The sequence below is a fragment of the Drosophila innubila genome, chromosome X (genome assembly GCF_004354385.1).
Source record: "Drosophila innubila isolate TH190305 chromosome X, UK_Dinn_1.0, whole genome shotgun sequence".
In the NCBI taxonomy this organism is placed as follows: Eukaryota; Metazoa; Arthropoda; class Insecta; order Diptera; family Drosophilidae; genus Drosophila; species Drosophila innubila.
In genome coordinates this window covers 7,510,815-7,538,497 of record NC_047626.1, presented here as the reverse complement: position 1 = coordinate 7,538,497, position 27,683 = coordinate 7,510,815, and the positions used below count along the sequence as shown (strand labels likewise).

At 35.9% G+C, this 27,683-nt stretch overlaps 1 long non-coding RNA gene across 1 annotated transcript in view; it reads right to left on the bottom strand.

The window, feature by feature from the left end:
* Positions 1-27,683, bottom strand: part of LOC117794234 — a 192,544-nt gene that overhangs the window by 9,422 nt on the left and 155,439 nt on the right. Inside the window, exon 3 of the long non-coding RNA XR_004618400.1 lies at positions 6,197-6,402. This is a non-coding gene — a long non-coding RNA (uncharacterized LOC117794234). The remainder of the gene's footprint in view (positions 1-6,196; positions 6,403-27,683) is intronic.

The window sequence follows — 27,683 nt, the reverse complement described above, 5'->3', positions numbered from 1 at the left end:
AGTCGACGTGCTTGCCACAGCAGCAGGCGGCAGGTGGCAACAACAACTGTGGCAACGCCCATGCAAGTGGACGATGATGAAGATGCATTTCAAGTTGCCTCACAACGTCAACAGCAGTTGCAGCTTCCTCAAGAAGTTGAAGAGACAGTGCAAAGGGAACGTATTGAGCACAGAGAGCACAGAGAGCAACTGCCCAGCATGCCAGTGTTGCATGAGGCAGAAGTTGAGATCAATGCCAATCGAGATCGTTATCGAAATCGAAATCGACATCGACACAAGCACAAATCCAAATCCAAATCGAAAAAGCCCAAAAAGACTAAGAAACACGACAAAAAGCAGCGACAACAATTCAAGTTGCAACAACTGAGTGAGGTGCAGTTGCAAGTGCAGCTGGCAGAAGAGGAGCAGAAGGAAGAGAAGGAGGAGGAAGTTGAAGAAAAGACGGATGAAGAAGACTACAAAAAGAGATCACATCATCATCATCATCATGATCATCATAGTCAACGTAAGCGACGTGGCATGTTGCATGAAAATGTGGCACAGCTTGAGCTTGAGAAAAAGCAAGAAAGGCAGCTAGTTCAAGAGCAAGAGGCAAAGAATGCCGATCAATTGATGGAGGCGGCTGTTGCACGTGCCACATCAGCTGGTGGCGCCACAGTTCGTTGGTTCAATCAAAAGAAGCGCATTTTGGAGCAATGGCAACGCGAACATGGCAACAACAACAACAACAACAACAGTCTCAACGATAACGATAACGATAGCAATAGCGATAACGATCATAATATTCATATCGATAGCGATTATTAGCAGCATTTGAAGCAATTTAAGCGCATATGTTGTTCAAGTAAGTGAACTCTGTCTCTCTTACTCTCTCTCTCATTTATTCTTAAACATTTCTCTATTTTACGAACCTCTTTTTCTCTCTCTTTCTTCTCCCTTTCTTCTGCCTCTTTATAAGTCAGTCCTACTAAAGCTATCTTAGTTTCTCAAAGTCTCTCTACCTTTCTTACTGTCTCCCTCTCCCTCCCGCTCTCTTTTTCTCTATTTCTCTGTATGCTCAGCTGTGGCAAAATAACATAACATTTTTCTTTACAAAATCCCATGAACAATGCGCTCCGCACGTGCGTGGCAAGTAAATGAAGCAAGACATTCACCACCAATGGCACCACCCCCAAACCACTTCCACCCTCACCCCCTCTCTCTCTCTCTCTGCCTACTACGTTTCCCTCTCTTTTGCTCGCATTGGCAATTATCTGACAAGCTGACCATAAAAATGCTCAATTACAATATCACGAGTTTAACAATACACAATACACATATTGAGGCATACACACACACGCACACACACACACTCCCCTACTAACTTTTGCATTTTGCATAAACTTTATCAAAAAAAAAAAAAAAAAAAAAAAGAAGGGTTTGAGATCAGAACTTTGCAGATAACCGATAAGAAATTAATGAGGTAGAAAAAACAAAAAATTAAGAAGAATACACAATTATAAGACTAAAGCACACCCTATAAAATAAAACATTTTAAAGAAAAAACTGTAACAATGAATATTTTTTTTTTTTATTTTTTTGAAATTACGATTTTAGATCGCAGCTTATTTCAATACTTGTAATAAAAAGTATTATCTAAATGAAGATGCTTTTATAATATAGAAATATTTTTGTTAAATACTATTTTAGTATAAAAAATTAAAAAAACAATTGAGAATTTCGGCATAGAATCTGAATCAAAATTTTAAGAACCAAAGTTTTTTAAGATTTAGGAACTTGGTGTAAAGAAAAAAGCTCATTTGGTATGATTGATCATTTTTATTTTTTATTTGATTGTTTATAGAATTTGCGGCATTTTAAAAATAGGAGAAAATTTAAAAGTAGGTTTTTTATCCTCTATGCCAAACACTCACACTATTTCAGTTTTTCTTTACTTCTCTTTAAATTTCATAATCATATATATTTAACAGGGTATATGCTAGTCTATATACCGAATTTGCAAGCGAGAAATTTGAAATCAACTGTTTACAAAATGGTTTAAACTGAGTGTGAAACGTTTTCTATTGTCTTTGATAGAAACAACTCTATGTGTATGCATGCTGTTTACAGGGTATAACAACAGCAGCAATTGTGTATGTGTGTGGGTGTGTGTGCGTGTGTGTTGTGTGTGTGCATTTCGTAATCGAAACTGATGAAAAGACCAACAACTAAAAACGAAACGAAAAACTGTTCCAATTTCAATTTCAATTTCAATTTGAATTGAAATCAGCTACAGAAATCAGAGCACTCAATTGGCGTTACACACACACACACACCCCTCCCACACACACACACACTCGCACACATACTTTAACAGAATGCAACTAAACTATTTGTGTGTGTGTGTGTGTGTGTGTTTGAGAATGCAAAAAAGCATTTAAATGGTCCGAAAAACAGGACAAAACGTAGCATCAACTGGGAAAAATGACAAGTTGCAGGGGTTGAGAAATGTAGGGGCAATAGTTGAGGGGAGGGTTTTTTTTTTTTTTGGAGGAGTCTATAGCTTGATATTGTATGCAAGCTGGGAGACAATTTAATGCCGGAAATAGTTTTTCAAGCTATGCCTATAGAGCAGGGGCGTGCCAAGGGAGGGGGTAGAAGGGGGTTTAGTTCCTGTGTGACTGCAAAATAAATTTACTAATAAAATGCCAAATATTTTGCTAGACGTTTAACCCACTTTTGGCCCCCAAAAACTTTTTTAAGTCCCCCCCCCCCAAATGGGAAAACAGAAAAAGGTTGTTTCATGGCATCTTTGACCTCTCTTGCTATGTGTGTGTGTGTGTGTTTGTAAAGGGGTAAAACATTTTGTAATGAACATATTTTAAATGCATGCCACGCACCCGAGCAACAACAACAACCATTTGGGTGTTCAAATGAATCTGAAAATGAGCGTAATTTAGGCTTTGACCTTGACAACTTTTCCCTTTACATTAATATTATTTTTTTTTTGTGTGTGAACGGAGTAGACATAGAATTCAACAGACAGAGACAAGTAGCAACAAGCGGAAAAGGGTATAGAAAAAAATCCAACACATGAATACCCGTAAAATACTTTTTGCTTGAATTTCTAAATTTAAAACAGCAATAGTTACCATTCTATATACCCGATCTCGAGGCGTTTAACTAGTATAAAAGATAATAAAAAAGATAACAATTTCACATAAAGCATCAATAAAAATATGTTAAGGAAATATTTGGGAAAAAGGGGGAGAAACAAAAAAAAAGGGTGATATAAAGATGAAAATAGATCCGACATTCCGAAATAAAATCAAACACAAACAATGCAAAAAATTTGATGATCTTGGATACTCTTAAATCAATACCAAATACTTGATTCAAGAAAGTCTTTTCATTTCACTCCTAGCAAATATTTTGATTCATAGCTATCAAGTCTCTATAAAAACTGTTTTTATTTGGACTTATTTGCTAATTTTAAATTTGTGTCATTTATATTTTACTCTCATAATATACTCTGAATACAAACAATACATAAACAAGAATAAAAAAAAATGCATGTTAAAATCAAAAAATTTAAATTTAGAAATTTTAAAATAATATTTTTTGCAGTGTAGCAACAGGAATTTGGGTGCACGGCAACAGGCACAAGGTCATGTGAAAAGAATTCTAAAACCGGACCATCAAGACGAGACGTGTGAATGATGTGAATAAAAATGCCAAAAAGATCAAAGCAATCGATATGATACCACGAGCCAAAAAAGGAAACAAAGGCAAAAATGGGAAAAAGGGAAAGGAAAGGGCAAAAAAAAGAGAAAAAAATATTAGACAATAAATCGAAAAGAAAACGCAAACTTATGTATGTTCCATAGAAATGCAGATAAGCAGCTGAATAACTTAAAGCAGCCCAAGTGAAAAATATGTATAAAAAAAACTAAGTTATTTTACTTTACTTTAGGTTTTAGCCAAAAACGTGCCGACTTTAAGTTGGCACTTTAGTGAAAACTCAAACAACTAAATGTAGAATAAAGCTGTAGTTTTTTTTTCATTTTGATAACTTCACTGTTAACTGAGTTCGCATAGGTTAAGAATTGATTTATATGATTTAACTATATAGGAACAACTTAAGTTTTCTCCTAATAAAACTGCTGAAAAAAAACCAATTTCAGCATTAGCATAGTATCTAAACTTTTAGCTGAGTTTGCATAGTCTATATATTAAAACCAATGATTATATCATGATTTAAATTAAATTCGAAATTAAACAGTTTTGAGATTTGGATGAATTAAATACCATCTCAACTAACTATATATAAATTTTCAGCTCGATTTCTCCACTTTTAGCTGAGTTTGCATAGTTTAGTGATTAATTCCAATGATTTTATTCTGATACACATGAAATGTTGACTGGAAATTAAAAAGTTTTAACATGGTAACTAATTTATTACCTTGTCAACTAGCTATATACAAAATTTCAGCATGATATATGTATTATAACTGATTATATTTATTATCTTAGATTCTTTTGAGATTTTGACATATAATACGATATTACTGTAATACCCATTACAGTGTAGGGTGTAGGACTTAGTTGTAAGCTGTTTATTTGTACATGTAAACGCGTAATACCAATTATAATTATTGGATGTTGCCATGTCAATTCTGACTGATGGCAATCAATAAATATTTGCCGTTATTTATGTAGATTCTTTTAATTACACACGCTCTTTCTCTGTCTTTCAAGGAATGACCATTCAACATCAAAGGCATTTGCCCCCAAGGAGGAAAGAGCAACAGCCAGAGAGACAGGGAGAAACGGAGAAAGGGAGAAGAGAGAAGAGAAGCTTGCTCAAAACTATGAAAGATACTTGAGGGCATGAATTAATTTAAAGCTAAATGCGAACAAAAACAACAACAACAACAGCGACAACAACAACACAATAAATTGGGAAAATCTTTTTGGCCAACGGCGCAAACAGAAACGGCAAATGCAAAGTGCCAACAAAGGGAAATCAGAAGCAAGAAGAAGAGAGCGAGAGCGAAAGAGAGAGGGGGAAAAAAAGGGGGCAATCGGTTGATATTTCCAATTCGAATGAAAATTGCTGCCACGAAATGATTGAAGAACTTTGTAAAGTGCATAACGAATGAAAATGGCGAACAAAAATGCCAGAGAAAATACTTAATACTGTTCAAATTTAAAGTCAACTCGCTATAAAAAATACTCTATGCCAATTTCTTTAAAAATATATAAGAAATGTTAATTTTTTTAAATGTGAACTTGTTTCAAAAATATTTAAATTAATTTAAAAAAAAACCAAGAAGTCACATAATTAAAAACAAAAAGAATCATTACTTGGTTTTTTTTATACCCATATTCTTATTTTTTATTAAGTTGCCTTTGGTTTTTAGAACAAGTTAAACAAAAGAAAGAATGAGTTAATAAAGTTGAACTATTTTTGAAAGTTAAAAACAAGATTTGTCAATTTTTCTTCAGTGGAAATAATTTTAAAATAAATTATTGATGAACTGCATGTTATTTATGATATAAGAAATTTCTAGAGCTAAGAAAGAGAGAAAGAGCAACTTCGTGAGAAAGAAAAATTGTTCTTAAATCTTCCTCTTAATGAATAAAAAAATTTAAAGTTAAGTATTAGGGGTGTTCCAAAAATGTAAGTCAACCGAAAAACAAGCAATAACTTATCAATTTCAGGGTCCAACAACCCTGTATAGCAGCAAGATAACAGCTTAAAATTTGTAGTTATAAATAAGCATCACATTCTTTGAAAGCAAATAAAAAAAATAGTTATATTTCCAATTAGCTAAGGATTTCTATAACATGCCCCGCCTCCTTCTTCGCTCACTCAAAAAAAATAAAAGTTGATAAACTTATGCTCAGGGGAGAGCGAGGGGGAGAGGGAGAGAGAGAGCATATAAAAAGTTCACGCTAAAGTAAGAATTTTTTTTTTAAGTTTTTACTTGAATTTTTTTTTGTATATTTTGTTAGAAAAGTTTTGGGGTGCAATTAAAAGCGAAATATAATCAAATATGTATGTATATATAATATATATATATATATATATGCGTGCGTATGTATATAAAATATACATATACATATACTGATATTCGCTTTATGTATAGAAAATAAAGTTTCGCAAGTCAGAGCGAGATGGCAAGCAAAGAGAAAAAAGCAGAAAGAAACTTACCAGCTGTTTTGCTGCTGCTGCTGACGTCGACGTCGCGACGCTGACGTTCGTTGTGAATCAAAATTGAAAACAACTCGCTCAATATTGATGATTGGGGTGGTGGTGGGGGGATGAGTGCAGTTGATTTTTCAGTTGTTGCTGCCGCTGTCGCTGCTCACTTCAAACTTTGACCGTTAGCCGGCGACAACAACAATGATGATGGCAATCTGAAAAGCGTTGAAAAAAAAGAAAAACCATGAAAATAAATATGAAAAATAAAAATTTGTATTTACATATATATGTATATATATATACGTATACAAATTTACGCGCTGATATTTTATAAAATTGACGTTAAATTGCATTGGAAATTGCGTTTATTGTGCAGGTTTTAATTAGCTTTCGCTTAACGGTGATTGCATATTTTCACAGCTGAAAATTGCATAAATTCCAGTTGAAAATTTGCAGAAAAAACCAAACGAATTAAATTTATATTATTATTACATGAACATGTAAAATTAGGCAGCAGGAAAAAAAGAGAAAAAAGTAAAATGTAAAAGATAAACGAAATAAAATGAAAGATATTAATTTGCAAACTTGTTGAGGTCTATTTTTTTTTGAGCCGACCTGTCGGCTGCGCTGCGGCTGCGCTGTCGCTGTCACTGCGGCTGCTGCTTGAAACTTGTTGATAGCTTTTGCGCTTTGCAATTGCACTTGAGTGCAACTGTTAGTGCTCGCTCATTAGGCGCCTAATCGACTCAATGAGCAAGCGAACGAGATGAGCGAACGAGATGAACGGCACGAGCGTATAAATGAGCGCGTGTCTGCTTGTTTGTGTGAGAGAGAGTGAGTGTGTATGTGAGAGTAACTGGTGTTGTGACCATTGCCTCTTACCGCGGGCAGTCAGTCAAAGACTGGACACTGTTACGACAGAACAGAAATGTAAGAGAACGATTCGTGTTGATTGGCAGATGCAGCCAATTAAATGTTCTCTCTTCTCTGCTCCCTACTGACTGCTCACTGCCTCTCTGCTCACTCCTCTCTTCGCTTCTGATGCCTGTGCGTAGCAGCATTTTCAGCTGTAGGCGAATTGTCCTATGCCAAATGTTAACTTCTCTGCGCGTGTGTGTGAGTGAGCGAGAGGGCAATGCTGATCAGTGCTCTGTGCATACACTCAAAAAAAAAATATTCCGATTTATTAATAATTTCATTATTTATCGACAACTAAGAGCAGTCATTTGATTTAAAATTCAAATAAAATTAGAAAGTATTACTTATAATTAATATGTATTATAAATAATATAAAATTAGACAGAAAAAAAATTAAAATTATAAATACGTTTCGTATTGATGTTACTTAATTTAAGGTAGAATTGTACTTAATTGTACAGAATTCTATAATAAATAAAACTTTGGGTTTTGTTATCTTAATACTATTTAAAAAATCAATATTGCAAGCTAATAATTTAAGATGTTTTGGTACTCAATTAAAGATTTAAATGCACTTGTATTGAGTCTGAAATATACATGAAATCAGCACGTATAAAGTATAAAACGCTTTTCAAGTAAGTATAAAATGTTCTTAAATTTAATTCAAGTGTACTTCAAACACTCCGACTGTTTATAAGTAATTTTGAATTAACAAAAAAAAAAAAAGAGAAAATGAACTAGAAATATTGAACTTGAATCAAGATTTATACAATAAATTTTATAGAGTCAATTTGAGTACAGTTACTTGATTGTTTCTCTGAGTGTAAGTGTGGTAGCTGCGTGTGTGTGAGTGCAATACAATGTCAAACATTTTGCAGCTGTCTATGAAGTGCAATGTCCACCCTCCTCTCCTCCTCCCCCAACCCCCTAACAGCTGCTGCAGTTGTCTATTTCTCTTTTTCGCTATTTTCCTTACTTCCTTTACTATTATTATTTTTTTTTTGCCATGTTAGGAATATGCAACATCAGCAGCTGCCTAGCAACAACAAAAACAACAACAATAGCAACCCCATAGGCAAAAGCGGAGAAAAAGATTGTGGTCAGCGCTCTCTCTCTCTCATTCTCCCTACGCCACGCCACGCCTCTCTCCGACTGCGCCTACTGCGCCACTTCAGGCAAACAAATTTCATTTCATTCTCTGCTGCTGTCGCTGCCTCTGTCAGCGTTGCTGCCTCTGTCAGCGTTGCTGCTGCTGCTGTTGCTTTTTGCTTTGCGGTTTTTCGTTGTTGATTCTTAAACGAGCGACAGCAACAACAACAACAACAACACTTAAATGAGAACCATTAGAAATCGAAACGGATGGTAGTTAAGATCTGACGTTCAAGATTTCAACTTAACGATTGTACGGCAGCCACATCTACAAAAGAAATTAACTTCATACACTACAACAGAGTAACTTTGGTTTTCATATGCCATATGAAACAAAAATCAAAACTAAAAAAAATTAATTTATTAATGATTTTCTGGAAATGGCATAAATCTATCTTTTTAAATATTATCATACGAAAAATTCAATGCAAATTATTTAAGCTCAATAAAAATAATTTATGATATAAAAAATTTAAATTATAAATATTTACCAATCTATTCATGCTAACTATGTGAACTCACCTTCCAGTCGAGGTAACTCTATAAAACTTGGTACAGTTACTGCTTTTTGAGTCAGCTGCGATTTATATTGAAATCAAGCAGATTGCTAACTGCATTTGTCATTAGGTTTTTTTTCTAAGTTCCACAGTTATTTTTAAGGTAAACTCCTTAATGAAACATATATGCCTAGAGTATCGGTAAGTGTATTTTCAAGCAAACTACAGTTAATTGCTCAATTTCTTCGTACTCCATTGCGTAATGTTATTCTTAAGCTTTTTTGCTTTTCTTATAACTAATTTGAGTATAGTATTTCTCATGTAGTTTATCTAGTTTTATTATTATTGTGATTTTCTTATGTTTCGCTTTTAATAACTTTTTTTCTTTGAAAACATTTTTTATATATGTAGATTTATTAAGAAATGTGGTTGTAATCTACTTTTGCTTATATATTTTTTTAAAATAATTTTGTTCCTTAATAAATTTTAATGCAAGGAACTTTTCTCCATCTATATATATTGTATGGGCCAAACAAAAAATTCACAAATGGTACCCCAAACTCGTTATCTACGGTCAATTCTAAGATATTTTCAGCAAGTTCTAAATCAATTCCTAGTCCCCGCTTTTGAGTTGAAAACCTATACCCTGATTTTATCATGAATTATTACCATAACTTTAATTTTTTTACTCCGATCCTGACAAGATTGGTATCAAAACTCGTGTTAGGACCAGGACTTTCAAATACAAAGAAAAATTTTCCTTAAAACATATTTTTCGTCCTTGCATGGACTAAAAATTTTCAACTCAAAAAGCGGGGACTGGGATTTGATTTAAGATTTATAGTTTCTTGGTAAAAACATCTTAGAATTGACCGTAGATTACGAATATGGGGTACCAATTTTTGCGAAAAAATCGATGTGCTTTTAAAAACTTTGTTTCTTGTTCTCTTCTTCTTTTTAGAATGTAGTTTCTTTTTATGCTTCTCTAATGCTTCTGTTTATTGCTTTCTTAGCATCAACATATTTTTGGTATCATCTGCTTCTTCTTCTTTGTATGCAACACACCTTTTGGCTCAAGTGCAACATAGTTGTTGTTGTTGCTGTTGTTGTTGTTGTCTAGCAAATTGGTACAAAGCAAACGCCCTAAAACCGTTGATTCTCGATAATGTCAATGCCAAAGGAATGGCGTCGCACAGTGGTCCTCTTGTTCAATTTTGTGTCTAATTTATGCAAACTAAAAACTTTTTTGGTCTCATCGAACAATTATTTTTCAATTGTTTTAAAAATAAAAGAAAACTTTTGTGTTTATTCTGCACTAATTCGTTCTTACATAAAAGTTGATCAAACTAATTAATAGTTCGAGTTAAAAAGCTGCACTAAAAGGAAGAAGAATTAACCAAAGGAGAAAGAGAAGTTTAAGAAAAGGAGAGGTGCATAAATCGCAGTGGAAACACACGTTTCGGTCACAACAGTGAGAAGTAGAAGAGTGGCAACCCTCGACCAGACAGAGTTGCACAGTTGACAATGTTTACACGGTATCCTTTAGCCCCGCAACACCTTCTCTATCCCTACATCTAAAAGTGTCCCTATTTCTCCCACTCTTTATTTGCTTTCGCTGTCTCTCTTTTTGTCTGTTGGCAGCGCTTTCGTAATTGCTTATGCAAATTTTCCAGCTGCAAGTCGGAACCCGGAACCTGAAGCTAGCATCAGTCCGGAGTCTTGTTCTTTCTCTTGAGCTGTACCCTCTACAACAATTCTCTTCTTCAGCCTTGTTTTATTCCCCTTCCCCTTCCTCTGCGTCTTTTTCTTTTTGGCTGTGAGCTTACCTTGTTGCCTAGACCACTTCGTCTCTTCCTGTTGCATCACTCTAAGCAAATCTACCCCCCCTACCTACCCCTATTTCAGCACTCTTTTCCATCCTCTTTCCCTATTTTGTTTTTTCGTACCTGAATTTCTCGCGCAATTTCATTGTCAACGTTGTTGTTGTCGTCGTCGACTCTGGAAATGCATTTTGCACCCTACACTCTCATCTACATCATCCTCTTAGCACCCTCTAGTCTTACCCCTTCTTCTCCTCTTCTTCCCACTGCCTTGCTGTAATTTTTTATGTGCAAAACAAATACAAATTAAAGCAATGTAAATAAAAGTGTTGCGAGTACTTGGGCTAAAAATTAAAATAAATTCCAAGTTGCAATGTTTTGTGGCAATGTGGTGGAGTGGGGCAGGGGTATAGGGTTGGGGGTGGGGATTGGGGTTGGAAAGTGTGTGTGACAAAGCCAGCAGCTTCCTCTGCCCAAAATTTGCATATTAAAATGTGCTGGCCAGTTCTCCGAGTGTATGTGTGTGTGTGTGTGTGTGTGTGTGTACATTGCACTTTTATAGGGTGCACTTGAAGGGTACATCAGGGCATAGAACCAACACTCTCTGCATATAACCATAAAAATTCCTCATTCTTGCCACAAAAAGTTGCACGTTGCACACAATCGAGATTGTTATACCCTTTTCAGAGTGTATCACAATTTAATTCCCAAATTTGTAACGCAGTCGGAGCAGATTACCATATTATATAGCAGTTAAAATCGAAAAAAAAATCTTAAGTACTTTTTTTTTTTTTAATTTTAAAGATATTCTCAATCAACCTCCAAAAATATTCAAATACAATTTTATTATATTCTAAAGATATTTTACAAAAATCAGTCGACTATATCATAAAAGTTGCCCTAGGAACGATCTGTGGAAAATCATCTGTCAAAAAACTCTGGGAAAAAAAATTGAATTTATATATATTTTTTAAATATATGTAATTTTTAAGGAATTATAAAAAATTTAAATAAATCCCGTTTCCCTGTAAAACAAGTTGATTATCTACAGGGTATTTAATCTTCGGCATGCTGCATATAACTTTTATTCTATTGTCTTTTTTGTGGTAAATTCTAGAATTTAAAGTCAAATTCCATTGGACGTTTTTGGTCTAGGTGAATTTGTCATTTCCAGTGAATGTGGCAAATGAATGTCATACGAATGCTGACCGAATAATACGAATATTCGAATTCATTCAGCCATGAAATGAATGCATGAACAAGGCTTTAAGTTGAAAGTTGAAATGGAATTACATGAATGTGTGTGTTCTCTCTTTTTATGTCGCTCTCTCTCTGTATGTTTCTCCTAAATTTTTGTAGGCTGGGCATCTCCAAGTCGAGCATACTTCAGTTCTCTGTACAATCTGCTTCAAAGTGTGCAATTAAAGTGTACAGTTTATGAGGCACTGTAAATTGCAATCACAGTCGTTTTGCAGTGTCTGAACTGCAAGAGAACATACGCATGGAGTGGGAGAGAGACAGCGCTGCCACAAGTTGCAAGTTGCATGTTGCAACTGCTCAAAACTCGACTCGAAATCATTTTGTTTGCTGCATTGCATTTGCTTGTTTGTTTTGCGCCTAACGCCAATTTTATTTGGCTGTGTGGACAGTGGGCGTGGCAACAGTGGGCAGACAGCTGGTGGGTGGACGGTGCGGAGGAGTTGTGCTGTTGTGGCACTTGCAACGCAGCTGCGTTGCCACCGTCAACTTGATTTATGGCCAACGGGCGTTGCTCGAGTGCCACGCGAGTCTCCCCCCTCTCTCTCTCTCTCTCTCTCTCTCCTGCCTGTCTCCTCTACACACCCACCCAACAACCATGTCCCTCTGTGGGCGACATTGGTGGCAAGAGACTTACATTTAGTCGAGTGCAACATTTTCTGCTTCAATTTACAGGCATTTAATGAGAGTTAGAGCAGAAAAAAACGAGAGAAAGAGAAGGAGCGAAAATCATAGAATGAGACAGTGAAATGCATGAAAGAAAGAGAGATAAAGCTAGGTGTAAAGTCATTTGGTTAAACACATTTATTAACCTATCAAAGCAAACGGATGAAAGCATAAGCTAGTAGAAAACGCCACAGTCGAGCAAACTTTACTGTGTGATACCCTGTACTTACTCAATGTACTGTACTAAAAAAAAAATAAATATAAAAAATGAAAATTATAGAAAAAACATTATTTCAATATAATATCAACTTCTCAATGTGTTGTAAATCTAAGCGAGTTTAAACTCAAATTAAAAAAATCGTCAAAAAAAAAAGAATCGAATTGACGACTTATCGACCGATTTATCGATTCCTTGATTCATTGATATTTCCGACACATAATTTTATGAAAAATTAATATGAGGTTTTTAATTCCAGTATTTTTTTATGTATAGTATACAAATTATATGGACTCATTAAAATCACTGCTTATTTTTGACAATTTTAATAGACTCTTTGTACTTTTGCAGTACAGGTTCTTAGAATAAAACATTTTCAAGCAAGTTGGCAGCTCTTTGGCTACAATTTTACTACCTGTATTACAAATGAAGTAGTTCAAGAAGCTAGAAACAGCTTAAACTTGATTAGAAAAGTCAACAAAGTTGTTTTTATGACTTTGGAAAAGCTTCACAATCGTTAAGTAGTTCTTTAGGTGAGGTTAGGTTGAAAGACTTTATGGGGTATATTGACGTACTGCAGCTGAAGTAAGAAGTAAAACCGAAAGAGTTGTTTTTTTAAGATAACAGAGTTGCCAGCTTTAAAAAATGAATAAGTTAAATTGAAGATGGCTAGAATTTAGATCAGAGATAATATATTTAATTTAAGTTTTCAAGCAAATGTAAATAGTTCTTGTATCTCTTACTTTTCATTTAACAATCAAATTAAGAATAATTATTACATTATTAAATAATATTAAAAAAAAATATTACAAGTTTTTATTAGAGTGTAAATGCTTAAAACGAATATAAAATTATTGGTTTCATTTAAATTATCTCCATATTTGACCCATTTCTGCTTATTCCAACTTTTCGCAACTATAATAATTTCCTAACGACGTTTTAAACTTACTAGTTTCATTAAATTTGAGTTAAATAAGGCAACAATTATATGCTAAGTTTTAATAGCTCTCTGCCTATTTGGCTAGTCAATAAATTTGCTAAGCATGTCCAAATAAGGGTCGGTTAGGCATCTGTAGGGTGGGTAGTGTTGGTTGCTTGATGGGTTGGGTTGGGTCGGGTCAGAGACTATAGACAGCAATTTTGGGGCTAAGCCCACGCCCCCGCACTTCAACCAATTGCCAGTTCATAATTTGTGCAATATTCTGGCAAAATGCAACCCTTTTTGGGGATGAGAGAAAGAGCACACAGGGGGTAGGGGTTTAGAATGAACGGTGTCCGGTGGCAGCTGTTGCCAACACCTAACCATATGGGGATTGACATGACTAAAATCGTTTGGCAAAGCACAATACGAAAAGGGTTAAGGGGTTGGGGTTGGGGTTGGGGTTGGGGTTGGAGTTGAGGTTTTGGGGTTGATTGCATATGAAATTAGCCAAAGATTGTCGACACACATGCGTTTAGAGGGAACGTGGGGGGTAGGAAAGGTATAGAGGTTGGGTTCGTCTATTTGTGGGGCATTGCAATCAGTTAAACAATGTTGCCGCCTGTTAATATGGCGGCTAAAACACACGCCACTTCAGGGCAATTCAGGAATCAGTGTTGTCACAACGTCTTTATTCCCGTCAAATGAGATTTTTTTTTAAAGGTAAATTGCGGAAATAAATTTAAAACAGCAAGCAGCGAAAAATGTGGATTCTTAAAAATGTTATGTGACAAACTTTAAGAATATAATAAATATTATAATATTTAAAAATATTTCTAGAGATTTTAAAGATAAATGCCGTAAAGCGTTTTGTGGATGTTTTTGAAATGTCACAGTTTAAGTATATATATACTTAAAAATATATGTATTTTTTCAAATTTCAATAAAAATTTAGTTATTGGCATAAAATAAATAAATTTAATTTGGTTTAATGAATTTAAAAATGTATTATGTCACTCAAGAATTATTTTTACATTTGAGATTAAATACATTCTTGATCAGCATCAATAGCCGAGTCGATATAGTCGTGTCTGTCTATCCGTCTGTCTGTCCGTCTGTCTGTCTGTCCGTCTGTCCGTCTGTCCGTCTGTCTGTCTGTCTGTCTGTCTGTCTGTCTGTCTGTCTGTCTGTCTGTCTGTCTGTCTGTCTGTCTGTCTGTCCGTCTGTCTGTCCGTCTGTATGAACAAAAGGATCTCAGAGACTATAAGAGGTAGACTAACCAAATTTGGCACACAGATTTCTATATACCCCATGCAGATCAAGTTTGTTTCAAATTTTAGCCACGCCCCCGCAAATCGCGAACAACCACCACACCCACCGTTTTTAAGATAAATCGTTTTTTTATAGTAATTAACGTTAACTATTAGTATTATCTATTATCCCACTCAATCGCATCAAGATTGGACAAGTAAAACGGTCGTTATGGCGAATTAATAGTTTCAGAGCAAAGCAAGTATTTTCTTTAAAGTACTTTTATATATATTGAAGTAGGTAAAGGATATCCTATGGTCGGGATCTCGACTATAGCCTTTCCGACGAGTTTTAGCTATTTTTCGACCTGCTGCCGATTAAAAGCAGCTTTATTGTTTGCTTGTCAACACTGTTTCGAATAGACTGGCGCTAGTCCTCTGGTCAGTAGCAATTCCCAGCCAATCTGTGGTCCTAACCACGAGGGCCGCCCGCAATGTCTGTGCATAAATAAGGCATAAATAACCGACAGGCAGTCGGCCAACTGTTCGCTCCGTACGTCGGCTAATTAAAACACTTGATGGCCTCTTTCAACGAAAGCGCCACCTGTCGTTTAATGGGTAGGCCCTAACAAACGCTCAGCTACCGTACATCAAATGCGGCTGTCGAAAAATTGTCGACCAGCAAATGTTGTACATTGTAAATTGCAAATTTCATATGTCCCCGCGGCAATTGTTGTCGTTGTTTTTGTTGTTGTTATTTTGAAAACACTCCCCCCTAAGGGTATTCCCTTTTGACAGCCCCCTAAGGGTAGGCGTGACTGCTTTATTGACAGGTTGTTGGAGGTGACAAAAACAACAGACATTGTTTTCCGTCTTCTCTCTAAAACCATTGTAACTTGAGCTGACTGAAGCCACTTTTAATAGGAGGAGCCCAAATTAGTTTGAGGTACCCCCTTCTCTGGGCAGGGGTTGCTCTCATTTGCTTCTGCAAATAATTTATTGATATTAAGTGTTATTAATTATAATGTATTTGGAAGTCGCTACGAATTGAGGTTTAACCGCAAAATCATATCAAGTGCCAAAACCACCAATAAGCTCAATATTCTGGCATATTTATGGTAGGGTGTCCAAAGAGGTTGTTATTAATGAACTTAATTTTATAATTCGATTAGGCAGCAGTTAATGCAAACAAGAAGTTTGAGAATGTACTTTAATCAATAATTAAGTATTCATAATTTGCACAACTCTAAAGCATTTTCTTTAATGGGTACTTTAGATTTATAATTAATAAGATTCTTTTCTTATAGTTTTTCGGCAAGTAACAGAAAACATTCCGGAAAAGTTTAAGCCTATTTTTCTATATGATTTGTTGTTTAAATCTAGAGGTTAAGCCTGGATTTTATTCTCGGGAATCACAAAAAAAAGCACACATATTTACCCAAAATTTTTGATTGTTAATCGTTGATCTAAATTTTTGAAAATTATCTGCAGAGCTTTTAACCCTAGTTCAAAACTAATATATAGAGTTTAAGCTGCTCAGTGAATTCTTTTCTATTTCAACGATTGTTTTGTTTTTTTTTTTAACTCCTTCGTTATCCTCTTTAGAATTTGTGCACTTTTTCCACTTAAGCTTAACTCTTCCATTTACTTTACTTCTTTTGCCATTACATAATGATCTATTATTGCCATAAGTTTTGCTAGAAAGGATTTGGAGTTGAATTCAAACGCCAGATGGCGCCAATACAAACATTTCAAGTGTATGTCTCCTGCTTTTCTTGGCCAGTGTTGCCAAATGACAAATTGAACACTCAAGAGACAAGACGATGTCTGGTATTTTTTTTTTTTTTTTTTTTTTTTGGGATAAACGTGAATTTTTACGATTGGCAAGCGGCACGTTTACTTTTAGCATTAAAGCGTGAGAAGCAAACGAAAGTCGCGAGAAGCGCAAAGAAGCAGCAGCATTTTATGGTCTGCAATTGGCCCCCCATGTGGGAGAGAGAAGGAGGGAGTGAGGATTGGAATATGTGAATAAAATAAAAACCGAAAATTTAAAACAATAAAAATTCGCACATAAAATGTAACATTTTCATTTTTATTTTTTTTTTTTTTTGGCTGTTGTTGTCGCCAGTCCTTTAATGCATTTGCCGAAAGCCAAAAGTGGCCAAAGGCCATTAAAAATCTTCACTTAGGGAGAGAGAGCGAGAGCGAGAGAGAGAGAGAGAGAGAGGAAGAGTAGACAATCAGAGTCAATGGCAAAAAGCTGTACAAAAGGCAGCAAATGAAAAGGAATTGCGATTGAAATAAACACTGAAGAGTGTAAGGAGTAAAGAAGGGGTTGTAGGATGAGTCTACACCCATCCTATAGATGGGTTGCAGGCAGTTACAGAAGACTCTGCACAGCTTTTCACTCGGTTTATCTGTGTTCAAGTGACGCTGACGCTGACGACGACGACATCGACATCAAGGAACGGCTTAAACCGTTAAATCCAAGCGGATTTCAAGACATTGAGACCGTATAACGGACTCGGACACGGACACGGCGAGTGGAAGAGGCAGCGGGGCAGAGGCACATGTTGCAGCTGTGGCAGTGGGTGTGGCAGTTCGGGGAAGGCGAAACAACTTGCATTGTGGTGCGAGTGGCATGCCAAGGCGCCACTTTCAACGCAAACAACACGATGCAGCTAAATTGTTATTATACCAACATTTTTCTCAGCTCTTGTTTTGCCTTTTCTGGTTGTTGTTGTTGTTGATTGTGTTGTTTGTAGTTGTTACTGATTGTTGTTGTTGTTTATAAATACATTTCGAGGTGAAAACCAAATGACTTTTATGACCGCATATTGAGGCAAAGGCTTTTGGGCTACAATTTGACTAAGTTAGGGGTAAAAGTGCTTGGGAAAGAAGTTAGGACTAAGTCTAGAGGGTAGCGATATCGCTAGCGAAGGTAGGCGAAAGAGTTAGGAGCAGGAAAAGGAGGGACATGGCTAAAGCATGGAAAAGACTAGGGGTAAACCTATGGATGAGACTAAGGGAGGGAAAAATTAGCGTAACACCAGAAAGGGGTTGAGATAAAGCTCGAGGTACGACTAAAGCTAGGTCTAAGGGTGGTGTAAGGACTAGATTTTCAGGGTAGCTCTAGAGGAAGAAGGTGGTAGGAGAAGAAGTTCGTGAAGAGTTATGGCCAGAGGTAGGACTAGAGGTGAAGGGTAGCATTTAGGGCTAGAGGAGCTAGAGAAGAAGAAGCGGGGATAGCAGAAATGTAGGTCCAGGATAAAAAAGACCGCACGACTGAGATGAAGGTAAAGCTTGAGGTACAGCTTAAGCTAGAAGTAGAGGTAGAGAAAGACTAGACCTCCAAGGGAGGTCTAAGGTAGCGGTAGGGCTACAGGACGAAGCTGGTAGGAGAAGGAGTAGGTGTAGAGTTATGACGAGGAGTAAGGCCGAGTAGTGCTCGAGGCGAGTCAAAGGAAAACCTTGAGCTAGAACGTGTAGTGGGGTTAGAGGATCGACTAAAGGTGGAGGTACCTCGGTCAGCGCCGTATGACTAGGAGTTGAGGCTAGGCTAGGGGTAAAGCTTAAGGCAAAGCTACGGTTAAGTATTGGAGTAGGAGCAGTCATGCTAAACGTTGAGGTAGTCGGTAGTGATAGGGCTAATGCAAAGAGAAGCAGCAGGAGCAGGAGCAGTGTTAAGGCTTGGTGTAGGGTTAGGGGTAGTCTCAAAGTAAGGCTTGGTGTAAGGCTAGCGGTAGTCTCCCAGTAAGGCTAGCGGATAAAGGTAGAGCTAGATGAAGCATTAGAAGGCCTTAAATAGTCGGGAGTGGAGATTGTAGAGCTACTCCGTTTGGAATTTACAAAATAGCACAAAATATTACACAAAGCCACGCCCTGTCACACATACCCTTACACACACATATACACATACACACACACACACACACAGAGTGAACGGCCCAGTTGGCGCAACACGCGGCGCTGGTTTGCATATTTTGTCGACGCCTAAAAATATGCAAAGTAAATTAACAGCAACAGCAACAACAAGGAAAAAACGAGAAAATATTGCGGAAAATCTATTAAGTGAAAAGTGTGCAACAAAGCGACAAAGGCCCAGCAAATAGCTGCACCTCCAGTAGCTCCATTAGACGCCCCATTTTGGCCTCGTTAGTGCCACAGAGCCACATTAATGATGCTGAAGTGCCAGAGAGAGAGAGAGAGAGAGGGAGCGACTCATTTATTGTTGTTAATCTTTTAATTTAATTTACACTTTAATTTTCATAAAAAAATATTTCTTATTTTTGCCAACGCGTATATCAATTTAATAGGCTGTTTCCACGACCAATCACATTTGCTCACATTTTTTCACATTTGCTCACATTTGCTCACATTTGAATGTGGCTCATTTTTGGCTTTCCACGACCAAATGTGAAACTGTTAAGACATTTGCTATTCAGAGCAATGCATTTCCGATTCGGTTTCTGTTCACAAATTATAAAAAGCTGACAATAACCACATTTCAATATTAATTTTGTTATTATAATTGGCGCAAATTTAATGCCTACCGTTTTTATTGAAGAAAATAGCTGGCTAAGGCTCAAATTGCTTTTTATCACGAGTTTATCGATAAAAATCGGGCGTTCGATAAAAAAAATACTAAAATTCGCCAAGGCGAATGGCAAAAAATCTAAACATTCATTATTAATGAGCCAAAATGATCATTCGGATTTTGTCCTGAAATTAAGTCCACATTCGGGACGAATGATGAAAATGGCGTCGAATGTGCCGAATGTGCGCAATGTGCCGTCGTGGAAATAGGCTATTATAGCCTATATATAAGAAATGAAAGTCTAAGCACAGTGTTGCCACTAATGCAATTAGTTACTGCCAACTTGGTGCCCTAGAGTTGCCACTTACACTCAACAGACATTTTAGATTATATTTTTTCTTACATATAAATAATAGATTTACAAGAATTCATTACATTGGCTGTACCATTATACATCGGGTGTATATATGTATTTAAGGAGTATGCAAAATAAAGATTGCAATCGGCGACTTGTGCTTTATTCAAGGTTTAATGGCTCCCCTTGATGATGACGACAAGAAGGAGCAAAAAGTCGAAGTATGAGAGTGAAGTAAAGTAGAAGGAGTACGATAAACGACGACTCTATGGATTTTTCGATTTAATCAAGTTAGTTTCAGTGCAGAAGGCAAAGGAACATTGCGTGTGAGGGCATTCGAAGAACGTCCTTGGAGTATGAGCTATAAACTTTGGGCTTCTACGCTTCTCAGGGAGTTACCGACGGGACTTCCAAGAGAGGCCTTTAAATCACCAAATGCGCAACCACATAACGTTCCAATTAATAAACGAAATGAAATGAAATGAAACGCAATGGAATGAAATGAAATGAGATTAATGTAAATCGCAATGTATATAATTTTTATAGTTGCTGCGTTTTTGTGGGCAATTAAACATTTCGTGCTGTGGCTACATTGCCCCTCCATTCCTCCATTCCTCCTTACCACCCTGCCCTTCCGAGTCACCCACTTCCCCTTTGCCATCGCCGATTTGTGGCAGCAATTGTGCGGTCCAGACTAAGTACTTCAATTTGTGCGTGAGTTTCGGGACAAATGGTAAATGGTAAATGCCAAAACGTTATGGTCAAGAATGCATCCCCAAAAAGAGATCACGCAGCTTTCAGCTCTTAAAAATGCAGAGCAAACCAACAAATGTGACCTGTAAAATTTGAAGTCCATAAAAAATGTGCGCTTCTTGGCGAAAGGAAATTCAGGATAACCAGAGGGAATTTACATTTTTGTCTTGCTAGATATATTAAGAGAAATGCCATTAAACGTAGTCTAAGTTTTAATTTCTAATTCTAAACTGTCTACATTTTAATTAATTAATTCATAAGCTTAGCTTTTATAAAATAGAAATAAAAAACTATGTATAAAAATAAAATTGTTTGCCAAGTTTATAACAACATGTTAATTAACAGACACGCTCACATTCTTACTCTTTCTGTTACGCTCTTTTAAAAAGTTAACATTCTGTTAGCTGAGGTAATCTGCATGTACATTTTAAAAGCGCTGTAAAATAACAGTTTTGAGTCTAGTTATGTTATGTTAACAATTAAATCCCTCTTTTAATGCTTCTCTTAACATTCTGCTAAGTCTTATTTAAAGGGCAAACTTAAAACCGCTGCATTATGTTCGCGTGAGTCATTCTGTTGTCCTTTTATTTATTTCTGTTACTGAATTTGTTAGAGTTTTGATTTCATTTCTTAGAAGTATTTAATTGCATTTAAAATAAAATCGAAATCAAAGCCCCAAACTACTGACATCTGTCTGGCTTTTGGCTGTCTTTTGGTCAGCGCCTTCCAAAATTGATATTCATACTGTATATGCCGCACGAGGCATGCCTCGCATGTCAGCAGCTATCAGTGGCAAGCTGGGGAAATAGAAAGGGAACTTGCTTTTTAGAGTTGTTGCAGTTGCAGCCACAGAATCGACCCCAAATCACAGACAGTCGCTCGTGACCCGCTTGTCTGAGTGAGTTGACTGGGCAAGCGGTTTAGGGGCAGGGGAAGGGGAAGGGCTCATGCAAGTGCTGAGAGAAAATCCGAAAAACAAAAATCCCATTTCAAAAATCAAAATCAAAAAAAGGCAGCAAGTAAAAGAGATGCAGCAAGTGGCATGTGCTGCATTTTAAAGACACGCATTTTGATGCCACATGTCAGCAACAAAAATGCGGCAGGCGCAAGAAGATGAGGAAAAGGCACAAGGGGAGAAGGCATAGGGCAAGGTTGGAGCTACACTGATGAAAAGGTGTTTGTTTTTCAAGCATTTCCTAGTCCAAAATTCTAAGTTTCGATTGATTAAATTTAAATTAAATTTATTAATTTAAAGATTCTTAATATGAGAGAAAGCAACTTGTTGTAAGATTGAGCTTTAATTTTACTTAATTTAATTTGACATTCCTAATGCTACAAAATAGTACAAAATAGACTTATATATATATGTAATGCAATAGCATTAGTCACAAAAATGATTAATTTAAATGGTTTTTTTTAATGCTTTAAAAGTATTTTTGGTTTTTTTATAAATAATTTTAAAGACAATTTTCTTCTTTTTAAGTTCCACAAAAAACAAAATCCGTTGCACTTTAAAATATGTTTTTCTTTTTTTTTATATAAAAATTATTTTCTTAAATTTTTTTTCTCAGTGTAGAGGCTTAGACAGCAGACATGTGCCGAATAGGTCATTAACTTTCGGTTTGACGCAAAAAATTTTCTGCGTTGTTTTTATGCGTGGTTCACGCGCTTTTTTCCCCGACTTTCCACAGAAGGAGCTGGTTTTTTTTTTTTTTGGGAGTAGAATTTTTTTGCAGCTGCTTTTTTTAGTGTTTTTTTTTTGTTTTTTTTTTCTGTTACGTCGTTTGGTTTTTGGGAAACGTTGGAAACGTTTTTTGTGGGCCATTTCTTTATGCCAATTTGATTTATTTGGTTTGCCAGGCAACAACATAATATGAAAGTGTTGTTGTCGCGGTTGCAGCTGTGGTTGTTGCTGCTGTTGTCAGACAGCAACATGGAATACACTTAATATCACATATAGCCCCAATATACATATAATTATAATGGCATTTTGCCAAAAACTTGCACAACCACACACACACACACACACATACACATTTAGAGATTTGCATGTCAATAGTGAAAAGCAAAGCTTTCGAAGGAATTCAGAAAAAAGAGAGCAAAAAGGTAAAAAAAATAAATGGAGTCGAAAGAGTATATTTCTGGGAGAGCTGCAATTGCAACTAGAGTCTAGAGGAAAAGGTAAAAAGGAAAATGAAGAAAAAAAAACAGAAAAAGGCAGCAGAGAGCAGCTTAAAGGTTAAGAGAAGGGTAACAAAAAGGGGGGGAGGAACACTTCAAAGTGCTGGGCTTTTCGCCATGTTGACAGACACGAAATGCAACATGGAAAATGTTTTTCTACTCAAGTTTTGGCCCAGTACAATGCACATGTTGACAAACAAAACGATAGAACGACAGGACGACAGCAGAACAGGAGAAATCGAGTCGAGGCTGCAGCACAAGAACATAATCCATTTTGGAAAATGAAAACGACCCACAAATTAAAGAAGAAGAAAATAGAGTGTAAAAATCTGCACACAAAAATTCCATTTCATTTCCAAGCAAACGACATACAAAACAATTTAAATTGTCGACAGGTGGGAAAATAGCATCATCAATGTTAAAAAGTACGTACCTGTAACGAAAGAGAACAAAGAAGGGGAAAAGTAAGTAAACGTCTGATTAATGATAGGCTTTTAAAATAACAGCAAGTTCTTAGAGTGTCAATAAAACAACAAAGACGTAACTAGCAAAACAGATTTTCAAGTAACAGTTATTGAATAAAATAAAATGTATAGAACAAGTTAACATAGTTAAGCACTGTTAGTAAACGCTCTCACACTGTTAACATGCTTTAAGCGCTAAGCTTTCTGTTATTCAAATGTTAAATTCACTGCTGCTTATTCCTGATGCTGACAGCACCAATGAGGAAGATGATGATGAGGATGATAATAATGATTATAATGCTGTTGCTACTTTAACTTCGCTTCCAAGAAGTTATGGCTGAGAAAGAGTTATGCCAACACTTGGCCAGAACAGACGGTTAACTTCAAGCTGGCAGACACAACAACAACAACCACAACAACAACAGCTTCAACAACAACAATACTGTCTCGCCAGCTAAGAAAGAAGTTGAGAAGATGTAGCGAGGAAAAAAGAACAGAGAAATTGCATTTGGAAAAATGTTGCATATCATAAATAAATGTAAACGCAAATAAATCAACATTGTTGACATTTGTCTGAGTTGTGCGGAGTTTTTAGTTGCCAGTTGTTGTTGCTGTTGTTGCCAGTTGTCTGTTGTTGTTGCTGTTGTCTGTTGCAGTTGCAATTGTTGCTGTTGCCTCGTTTGTATGTTTTTTTTTTGTGTGTTGTCATTGTGCGCATTTTGTATCGTTTTCATCTTTTGGTCGTTGGCTAAATCCACTTCCTCCCTCTACCCACATTCTCCTCTTCTTTCCCCTGCTTACCACCCTTCTCCACCACCTACTCCATCTTTTAGCAAAATCCTAAATCCATTATAACCATAACCCATTGCCCATTGCTAGCGAGCCACGCCCTGTTACAAATGTCAACCGCACTTGGCTGTTGGCTGTTGTCTGTCGTATTTATACCCTGTACATTTCAAAATCACTCCCATGGGGTGTGCCTAACTGCTTTATAAACTACAACAAACTAACAAAATTAAATATACAATTATTGCTAGTAGAAAAGACAAGCAAACTCGAATTTTACTTAACATGTATGCCTAAACTTAAGGATCTAGCTCTTAAATTTTTTTTTTTTTTTTATTTTGGCTGTGGATTTCTGACAGACGTATCTTTTAGGATTTAAAATATTTAACAAATTCTCAGAGTTCCATCTATTAATTTAAGTTTATAATTATAACTAATAGGAAAGGCAAACTTGACTTCTATCTTGAGTACCAAAACTTAAGACTCTAGCTCTTAAATTTATTTTATTTATTTATTTTTATTTAATGTTATCAAACAAATACTTTTAAGCAAGAAGTTTTTTAAAAAAAACAAATTACTAAAGACTTTATTTATTTTCTTTACAGGATAAATGTTGGTCGTGTTTTTGTCGTTTGTTTTCCATCTGTCGTCTGACAAAGTGCTTCTAACTGCACATTAGGGTTTTCCAACAAAATAAACTATATCTTTCTCCACTTCTCTTCGTCTCTCTCACTGTCTTTTTGGTATTTGTGGCTCAACAATAAAGTAAATGGCTTCAACATCTAACAAACAGCATGAAGTACATTTGATGGCACAGTTCTACAGTCAAAAGCAGTTGGAAAACTTGGAATAATTCGTGGGAAATTCTGGGGGGATTATAGGAAAAGTTAAGAAGGTTCTTTTTTTTTTTTTTTTTTGGGAGCTGTATGTTATATTTGTACAAGTTGATGTAAGTAGACAAGCATAAAAGTCTTTTATTGATTGTGTACTGTGACATTTGCAGCGAGTCAAGTTTTTGCTTCAACATCAAAAACATCCATAAAAATTGAAACAATTTGTCGACTTCTAAACACAGTGTTTCTTTCTTTTTCTCTAGCGCTTTATTACTAACTTGAATCTATTTTTGATTATGTCGCATATCTCAAACTAAAAGCAAAGCTTTATTAGTTCCAATTGTTCTTTCACTTTACAAATAATTGAAAATATTTTGACTGTCAAGTTGTCTTTAGAAAAAATTATTTAAGACAATATTTTAGATTAAGAAAGTCGTTTTTTTTATCAGTGTATCTATGAACTATAGTAGAAAAATATTCATTAAATTGCTAAAACCTTTCTCAATTAAATCCCACACTAGTTGCGAATTCTACACGTAATGCAGTTAAGAGCTGCTGTAAAAAGTCTAAAGCTGTTGTTAATTTTACAAATTTTTGTTTAATGAATTCTATAATCAAAATGCTCATGAAAAAGAGCCATAAGTTTTTTACAGTCAATCATTAACCAAGCATTATCATAATTATTTACGTCAACGCACACTTGTGATTCATCTATATTTACAATTTAAGCTAGCTGAAAGTAATCTCGAACTTGGCATTGCTACTACATCTTGTGCTTGTGCTTGTGGCTGGTGCTATGTTTTAATTTGATTTGACAGGCAGGCAACAGCGGCGAGTCATAAACCATTTAACTGCCAGGCGAATGCAATCGTTGCCCATAAATCAGAGGCCCATAAAAATGATATCCTGGTTGCAAGCGACGAGCGTCGACAAGCGATTGCCACGCCAGCAAAATGACTCTAAAAATAATGCACAGATAGGCCAGAGCGTCTGTCTCTATATAGAGTGTGTGTGTGTGTGTGTGTGTGTTTGTGTGCCATTTTCGACGATTCTCACGCTTTGATTATATTTTAAATCGTTTGATAAAACTTTGCTGCCGCTTATTGTGCCACAAACATGTGCGATAAGCTGCGCATAAATCAATAGGGGAAGAAAAACAATAAAAATGCACGGGGATAATTCGAAAAAAAGGCTAAATCCATTGCCGCCCCAACAAATGCAACAAATTGTGGCAAGAGTATCGCATGCAAACGGCGTGTCTAATGAATTACTCTTGCCGAATTTGTATTTATGTGCAGTTCTAATGAGACTTTTCTATGCATTTTATACATAGTGGTAGTTCATTGCACTTGCTGTTCAAATTTTTGAAAACGCTTTTTTTTATTTGTCGGCAAACGTGTCTCATCTATGTTGTGTACAAACTTAAGCCTCGTAGTTCTTACCGTTTGAGCTCTACAATGTTTAGTTTATCAGTTAATTTATTCAGTCAGTCAGTCAGGACAAAGAATTTTCGATTTTTACACAACTATTTATTTATATTCGTTCATATGGCAGCTATCTGATATAGTAGTTCGATCTTAATCAAATTTTTTTAGCATGTTTTCGTTGCAGTTGTTGCTGATGTTGATTTTGTTGCTGCTGTTAATTAGCTTGTTGTTACTGAAATTGTTGCTGTTGTTGCAATTACTAAAGCAGAGGTTGCTTGTGTTCAAATCATCGAACCATAACTTTTACAAAATTTTGGCGGCTTACAGCTTTGGTCAATAGTGTTGTAAAATGATTGCTTACGTTGCTGTCATTGTTGCCGTTACCATACTTTTTGATACTGCTGCAATTGTTGTTGCTGCTGCACATGCTGAAAATGCTGGTGAATATGCTGCGTGTATTTAGCAGTATTTTGTATGGTTGTTGCTACCGTTATTGTTGTTGTTGCCGTTGCTGTTGCTGCTGGCTAATGAGCTTCAATTAAATGCACATTAACGTCCCAGCGGCAACCCTCGACCGATCAATCAACGCACAAAGAGCACAAAAGGTGGAGAGAACCAACAACAGCAACAACAACAGCAACAAATAGAACATTCTTCAGTTAATACTCCCACCTCTTTCACTCTCTCTCTCTCTCCCCCTGTCTCTGTCTTTTTGGAGCATTCATGCTGTGATTGGCGTTGTGTGCGTGCAAATAAATTGTGTGGAAATAATTTTTTTTTATTATGTTTTCTATGGTCGCTTGTTTGCGTATTGTTCGCATATTTATGTGTGTGTACACTGTGAGAAATCAATGTATTAGTTAACAAAATTATCTAACAATCTTTTAAAAAATCCAATGAAATATGTTTTTAAAATAAATGTATTTAAAAAATTTAATCACTTTGTGGTTTAACAAATCCAGCGTTTTTACACTTTGCAAAAAGTTGAGCTAAAATGCTGATTTCAGCTAAAGATTTGAACTACAATTGAAACACATTGTTTGGATTAACAAATTTAGATATTTTACACTGCTAGAAATTATAATTTATGTAAGCTTTAATTTTTTTAAGACTATTTTCGTTAATTTGTAATTTGTTTATTTGTTATGCTTTTTTTTGCACAGTGCATGTTGCTACTTATATTGCCTATGCCTTTTATGAAATTGTCGTTCCCTTTTTATTGTTGGACTTAAGTAGATTATTTGTTTATTAACACAAAAGGCACTGAGAAAACGAACAACAACCATTGAAATATATTTTTATTTTTTTTTTTTTGGTCGAAAAAATAGGCAAATTTCTCATATTTACCCGCCCCCTTGAGGCTTTCAAATGAGGCGTAAGATAGGGGGAAGGAGGGAGGGTGCGAGGGGTTGGGGTGTGACTTGAAGTTGTATTTATTGTTTGCTCGACTTGCTGACATTCTCATTT